Source organism: Nicotiana attenuata, unplaced genomic scaffold, assembly GCF_001879085.1.
Source record: "Nicotiana attenuata strain UT unplaced genomic scaffold, NIATTr2, whole genome shotgun sequence".
NCBI classification, from domain to species: domain Eukaryota; kingdom Viridiplantae; phylum Streptophyta; class Magnoliopsida; order Solanales; family Solanaceae; genus Nicotiana; species Nicotiana attenuata.
This window is the reverse complement of record NW_017673832.1, coordinates 91,734-99,939: the sequence shown is the minus strand read 5'-3', so window position 1 is coordinate 99,939 and position 8,206 is coordinate 91,734.

Below are 8,206 nucleotides of genomic sequence, written 5' to 3'. Positions count from 1 at the left end.
CCTCCACCCCTAGCTGGCTAGGTGGTGGGTGGTGAAGTAACTGGCGCTGAAGTCGAGGGCTGACTCCTCTACTGTGATAAACCCCCAAGATGAGGTTACACTGCCTCCATATGTGACCCAACTCTCCACAATCATAACAACTCCCTGGTGCTGGAGACGGGGACTGAAGGGAACCCCTAGTACCGGGATGACTAGCAAAAGAACCTGACATAGAAGAGCCCTGAACTAATGGAGCACGGGACGAGCTTTGGGCTGGAAGGGCACCGAGTAATGAATGGCCCTGATGAGAACTGTGAGAACCATGACACGATGATGCCCCACGATAACCTGGGCGAGCTGACTAAGCATGCCTGAAACTGAACCCCATGAGGAGTACCACTGAATCCACCCTGACCACGAGGCCTCTTAGCCTCCCTCTCAATACTCTCCTGACCACAAACCATCTCAATCTGTCGAGCTATGTCAAAGACCTCATTAAAGGTAGCACCAGATACTCTCTCTCTGGTCATAAGCAACCGAAGCTGAAAACCGAGGCCATCTATAAACCTCCTGATCCTCTCTCGATCTGTGGGAACCAACCAGACCGTATGACGAGCTAACTCAGAGAACCGCATCTCATACTGTGTAACAGATCTATCACCCTGCCGAAGCTACTCAAACTGCCTACGCAGCTCCTCTCGGCGAGACTCAGGTACAAACTTCTCCAGGAAGAGAATGGAGAACTGCTGATAAGAACGGGGCGCTGCGTCAACCGGCCTATGCCTCTCGTAAGCCTCCCACCATCTAAGTGCAGCCACGGAGAACTGAAATGTAGTGAATGAGACCCCACTGGTCTCTAGAATACCCGCTGTCCGAAGCATCCTCTGACACTTGTCCAAGAAACCCTGGGCATCCTCGCCCTCTGCACCACTGAAAGTCAGAGGCTGGAGTCTACCAAACCTCTCCAATCTGCGCTTCTCGTCCTCTGGCATAACAGGAGCTACATAGTCCTGAGCAGCTGCAACCGGCTGGGATGGAGGTTCCCCCGATGTCTGAAGTCCCTACACGACCTGCTCAGGTGTGCGAGCGGCGGGAGTCTCAGTACCTCCCCAGGCCTGAGAAGTAGTTGCGGCTGTAGTAACTGAGACCGCCTGAGCTAGGCCAGTGCACACTGATAGAATCTGGGCCAGGGCCTCCTGAAGGCCTGGAATCACAATAGGCACAGTCGGTGCCTGAGCTGGTGCTGCTGGAGCATCCTCAACTGGGACCTGATCATGAACTGGGGCGGCTGGTGGATCTACATGTGTTGCCCTAGCTGTTGTGCGGGCTGCACCCCTGCCCCTACCACGGCCTCGACCGCGTCCTCGGCCTCTAGTGGCCCCAACTGGTGGTACTGGTGGTCGTCCATCCTGACCGGTAGCATGTGTCCTCACCATATGTGAGAGAATAGAATAATAGAAGTTTAGTACTCGGATCAACAGATTTGCACAGCAAGAATTCAAGAATATAAAGTTTTCCTAAAGGTTCTGCAGCCTCCCAAGGATAAATACAGACGTCTTTGTACCGATCCGCGAGACTCTACTAAACCTGCTCATGACTCGTGAGACCTATGTAACCTAGGCTCTGATACCAACTTGTCACGACCCTAAAACGGACCCGGTCGTGATGGCGCCTATCGTGAAACTAGGCCAGCCGACACAAACCCCAAAACCAACCCAACAATTATAATAAGTCATTTAAAAGTCATTAATAAGCTAAAATCCCAAAATGTAAGGTAGAATAGAACAGTGCGGAAACAAAACACAGCCCGACATCGGGGTGTCACCAGTCATGAGCAACTACAACTCGTCTAGAAATATGAAAAGACAACATAGTCTGAAACAAAGCTAATACAAAGCGGAATAAAGATAGGAAGGAGAAGCACTGGGATGCAAATGCTAAGCAGCTACCTAGTCAACTCCGAAAGCCTGCTGGAAGACAAATCAGCACTCGCTAGCGTGACTCGAGACTCCTAGATCAGCACACAGGATGCAGGGAGTAATGTGAGTACGCCAACAACTCCCCAATTTTAGGCTTTAGATTCCACAAATTTCATGTTTAAACCAGTAAGAATCAACATAGGATCGAGTTTTAGGTTCAATAATCTTACCTCAAAGAACTTCTCTTGAATTCCCTCTTCAATCTCCCCCAAGAAGCTCCAAAACCGACTCAAAAATGGTGAACTATGGTCAAAAATCGCGAAAATGGCTTTTTAAACATTCTGCCCAACGATTTAAAATTCCTTCACCGCGATCGCGAAAATAGTCCTGCAATCGCGAAGCACAAATGATGACTGGCCCCATTTAACCCTACGCGATCGCGAACACCTCCATGCGATCGCGAAGCACTGGCTTCACAAACTCACGCGATCGCGGCCTCTCCCACGCGATCGCATAGAACAACCTGCCTACTCCTCACCAGCTCCTTTCCTTCTACGCGAACGCGACCCTGACCCCGCGTTCGCGAACAACAACTTCCCAGCCAAACGCGATCGTGCCCTTACCTATGCGATCGTGTAGAACAAATCTCACCCCTCCTCGACTAAGCCTACGTGATCGTGGACCATTTTACGCGATCGCGAAGAACAAAAATGCCTGCAACAGAACTGAAGAAAATCTGCAACTTTTCAAACATGAATTTGATCCGTTTAACCACCCGAAACTCACCTGAGGCCCCCGGGACCTCAACCAAACATGCCAACACATCCCATAACATCATTCAAAGTTGTTCCAATCTTTGGAACACTCAAAACAACATCAAAACATCAAATCAACCACGAATTCAAGCCTAAGAACTCCAAAAACTTCCGAATTCCGATTTTGATCAAAAAATCTATCAAACCTCGTCCGAATGACCTATATTTTGCACACACGACCCAAATGACACAACGGACCTACTCCAACTTCCGGAATTCCATTCCGACCCCTATATCGAAATCTCCGCTACCAACCGAAAAATGTCAAAGTTCCAATTTCGCCAATTCAAGCCTAAATCTACTCCGGACCTCCAAAACACATTTCGATCATGCTCCGAAGTCCCAAATCACCTCCCGAAGCTATTCAAATCATAAAAACCAAATTCCGAGATCGTTTACCCACAAGTCAACTTTCGGTTGACTTTTTCAACTAAAAGGCCAACTTAAGAGACTAAGTGTCTCATTTCTCTACAAAACCACTCCGAACCCAAACTAACGCACACAATGTGATGAAATATAGTTGAACAACATGTAAAGAAGCAGAAATGGGGGAAACAGAGTGGTAACTCATGAAACGACCGGCCGGGTCGTTACATCGGCATCACTGCCTCAAAATCATTTTTAAAGTTCAAGTGAGACTCCACTGGTGTCACGACCCAAAATCTCAACCCGTTGTGATGGCGCCTAACACACCGGCTAGGCAAGACAAAACAGGATATCGAAGGCAACATAATAACGAAATTCATAGAAATAGCATAAACTTGAGGTCTCAATACAATAAATACTTCTAATACAATGCAAAATCCCCCAAAAAGTGGTAAGTATGGAGTCATGAGCTACTACAACGGAATATAAGTCTGAAACTGAGTAATAAATACACTGTCTAAACTATAACAACAGTATGAAAGGAAAGGACAAGTCAAACTGTGACTAATGATGCAGCTTTACCTCGCCTCTAGAATATAGTCCGACAAGCCACCTATTGATGATAGCTGGTCCCCACACCTGGATCTGCACAATTAACTGCAAAGTTTAGGATGATTACAGCTGACCCAATATACTCAATAATTATCGTAAACAAACACGACGAGATAAAATAAGCACAATGATACTAACTATCACATGTGTGGTTTCATCCTTAAAACCGATATAGAACAATATTGAAATTAAATCACCAAGTTTAATAAGAAGACATTCGTGTGTGTATGAGTACAGTTTCTCAAATACTCTACTTAGATAGTATCTTGACATGTAGAGATGATATGCAGTTAAGTCAAATAAATAATCAAGGAAATTTCAAGTAAAGAGGAAATGCAAAATCCAACATCACACTGGCCAGATTCCCTTACTTTTCCATATCCGCTCCAAACCACTGATCAGTATTTCCAATATCCGTGTGTACCATCAACAAAGAAACATGATAGGATGACCCTAGGGGGATATCTATATCCACACGCAAGCATGGCCAATTCAACGTGTTGCCAAACCGGCTTGATCACAGGCTCAATATCATAACTCGCCCGGCGTGGTCAAATGCATAACGATACAATCCGCCCGGCATGGTCACAGGCATATCAACATAATTCGCTGGGCGTGGTCACAGGCATAACAACACAATCCGCCGGACGTGATCACATACATCCAGTCCAATCACATCATACAAGAGCAAATAAATAAGTATACGTGTATGAAATGAGTGGATAACAAATCTCATGCTCCTGGACTGGCATAAACGACATGCTAAAGTGTAGGTATGTGCAAGTGTACTATCATAGCTCAAACCGGCAATTTTCATCAAAGAATAACATTAATCGGTTCATTCACGGATTAAAGCCCTATGTGGCCTCAAACATGGCCCTAATTGTTCATAACATTGTCACAAATGTGCGAAGCATAATAGATTAAGGTTTAACAGTCAAATTCTAGGCTTATGAGAGCCCGAGCACAACCCGAACATGAATAAATAATCCCGGTTCCCACACATGGGTTCATCCCCACGCATGTACGCACCCAATAGCGCGTAGCTATCACAACAGTTCAGGCAACTAGTGCCTCAATTGAGTTTAAATAAGATACTTACCTCAAAAAAAACAAATCACTCGGCTAACAAGCCCTTCCCACGCGTATCGACCTCCGGAAGGCTCGAATCTAGCCAAAAATAACGTAATATTATCAATAAAAGCTCTAGGAATTAACACCAAATGATAAAGTTAAGATCTTTAACTAAAGTCAAAAGGTCAACCCCAGGCCCACGCCTCGGAATCTAACAAAAGTTACAAAATCCGAATACCCATACAATAACGAGTCCAACCATACTAAAATTATTCAAATCCGACATCAAATCGCCTTTCAAATCCTTAAAATTCAATCTATAATGTTTCACAATTTCCCCCCAAAATTTCCAACTCAAATCACTAATTAAATTAAAAAAAATAATGATGGATTTATGTATAATATCTGAATCCGGGTTAGAATCACTTACCTTAATGATTTCCTTGAAAATCCCTCAAAAAAGCGCCACAAACCGAGCTCTAAAAATGAATTCAAGCCCTCGAACACAGCTTAACTGCCCAGCGATTCCGCTTCTGCGGAACCGCTCCTGCAGAAAATGGAGTGCACCTGCGCATTCCACTCAAGATGAGCCCCTCCGCTTCTATGGAAATACGCTCACACTTGCGCACACGCGCCTGCGGAGGTAATGTCGCACCTGCGACCATGCTCGCTCCTGCGCATCCTTTCAGTCGCTTCTGCGGAGACTTTTACGCTTCTTCGGTCCCAGCGTCCACCCCCTCACTTCCGCACTTGCGCTCCTAAGGCCGCACCTCCATCCACTCCCACCGCAGGTGCGATCACACCAGAAATTCAACAATCTCAGTAATGCTCCAAGTCCAAATTCCAATCCGTTTTTAATCTGCATCTCACCCAAGGACCCCGGGACCCCATATAAACATACCAACAAGTCCTAAAATACGATATGAACTTATCCAAAACCTCAAATCACTTAAAACGGCATCAAAAATATGAATCGTACCCCAATTCAAACCTATTGAAACTAACAAATTTTCAACTTCTACAATCGATGCGGAAGCCTACCAAACCAACTCCGATTGACCTCAAGTTTTGCATACGGGTCATAAATGATACAATGGACCTATTCCAACTTCCGGAACCAAGATCCGAGCTCAGTAACCACAAAGTCAAACCTGGGTCAAACCTCACAACTCTCCAAACTTTAACTTTTCCAATTTTCTCCAATTCAAGCCAAAATCACCTACGGACATCTAAATCAATATCCGGACACGCTCCTAAGTCTAAAATTACCATACAGAGCTTCGAAATATAAAAATTCCATTTTGGAGTCATTTACACATAAATCAATATCTGGTCAACTCTTTCAACTTAGGCTTCCTACCTTGGGACTAAGTGTCCCAATTCATTCCGAAATATTTTCGGAATCCAACCAACCACCCGGCAAGTCACATAACAACAAATGAGCATTGAATAAGCAATAAATAGGGGAACGGGTCTATAATACTCAAAATAACCGGTCGGGTTGTTACAACTAGGCATTAGCAGAAGAGGCTCCAACATTATTTGCCTTTCTTTTGATGGAGTTTTTATAAATCCCGACAAAATACTCAGGTGCACGGCATTCAATTTTCCAGTGACCTTTCATGCCACAGCAGTGGTAGTTACCGCTTTTGCCTCTTGAAGGATTGTTTTGAGAATCCATATTGTTCTCTTGTTTGCCATGACCACCACAATGACGATTATTATATCGTCTTTTGCCATTTCCATTCCCTCATACATTCATATGGCCATGATAATTATTCTGTCTTTTTTCCTGACTTATCACGTCTCGCTACCATATTCACTTCAGGAATCGGAACTGACCCTGTGGGATGGGCTTCATGATTTCTCATCAAAAGAGTATTATGTTGCTCAGCCACCAGAAGGCATGAGATCAATTCAAAATACTTTTTAAAACTCCTTTCATGGTATTGCTACTGTAATACCATATTTGAGGCATGAAAAGTCGTAAGAGTCTTTTCCAACAAATCCTCATCATTTATAACATCCCCACATAATTTTAATTAGGAAGTTATTCAAAATACAACAGAGTTATATTCACTTACGGTTTTAAAATCTTGCAACCGTAAGTGCATCCACTCATATCGAGCCCTTGGCAATACCGTAGCCTTAAAGTGATCATACCTTTCCTTCAGGGCAGTCCACAATTCAAGTGGATCTTTTACTATCAAATATTCAACCTTTAAACCTTCATCCAACGATGACGAGGGAAAATCATGGCCTTCGCTTTGTCCTGGCTTGATGCCTTATTACCCTGAGTAATGGTGTCACCAAGACCTTTAGCGGCTAAGTAAATCTCAGCATCGAGAACCCACGATAGGTAATTCTTTTCAGAAATGTCAAGTGCCACAAACTAAAGCATTGACAAATTCAACATAGTGAAAACTATCAAAGAAGAAAATTAAATTAGAAATTATTAGGATAATATCGTAAAGAAATAATTTGACTTTATTATAAAAGTGTCACCTATATAAACTATATGATTAACAATTCCAAAAGAAAAAGTACTTTTTTAACAAATAGTTCCCAATAATAAATAATATCCTAATAGGCTAGTTAGGCTTATAAGAACTTTACATTATCTCCGATAAGTTTTTAGTATAAAGCATGTTGTATATATTTTATTAAGTAAATGATTTTCAGATCATTCAAAAAATAAAAATGGTAAAGATGCAAAAGTTTAAGATGCAAAGTAGGACCGACTAGTATAACCAATCATCGTTTCAATATATAGATATTTGAGTGTAAAAGAAAGTCATGAAAATTAAATAAAATACGAACATGATTAGTTAAAAGTATACACCTTGCAGATAGAACAGCGGGAACTTACCTTGGAGAAGATAAGAGATTAACCTTGAAGTTAAAGACTTCATGCTGATAACGTGTTAAGAAATGTAGCTCAAAGTAACAATGTAAAACAAGAAGATAAGTAATAGAATAAGAGAAGAAGAGATAACTTTCTAATTTCATCAAGTGTTCAAGTGTATTCCATATCACATTTCATGCCTCTATTTATACTATTACATGGAAGATTACAAATGATTGTTTTAAACATGGCATTAACAATTTAGATCATGGGGGACGATCATGGGAAGGGTTTATGGAGGTGTGTGAGTTACAATCATAATGGTGATGAGTATTGGGAGGTTATTTACATCATAGGTAAAAGTAGTGGGAGTAGTGGACATCCACATTTACTAATAGTTTACAACAAGAAGAAAGGTGGAAAAATAGAGAAGAAAGGTGTAATATAAAGAAAAAGAGGAGAAAATATAAGCTTTAAGAAAAGGGGCTAATTAGCCGTTAGTTGCTGCCAGGTGGGCCCATTTTAATGGTTATTGTCACCCTTCACGCGCTCTTGGGCGACTTATTTCACACAATATACCACATAATCGACCGGGG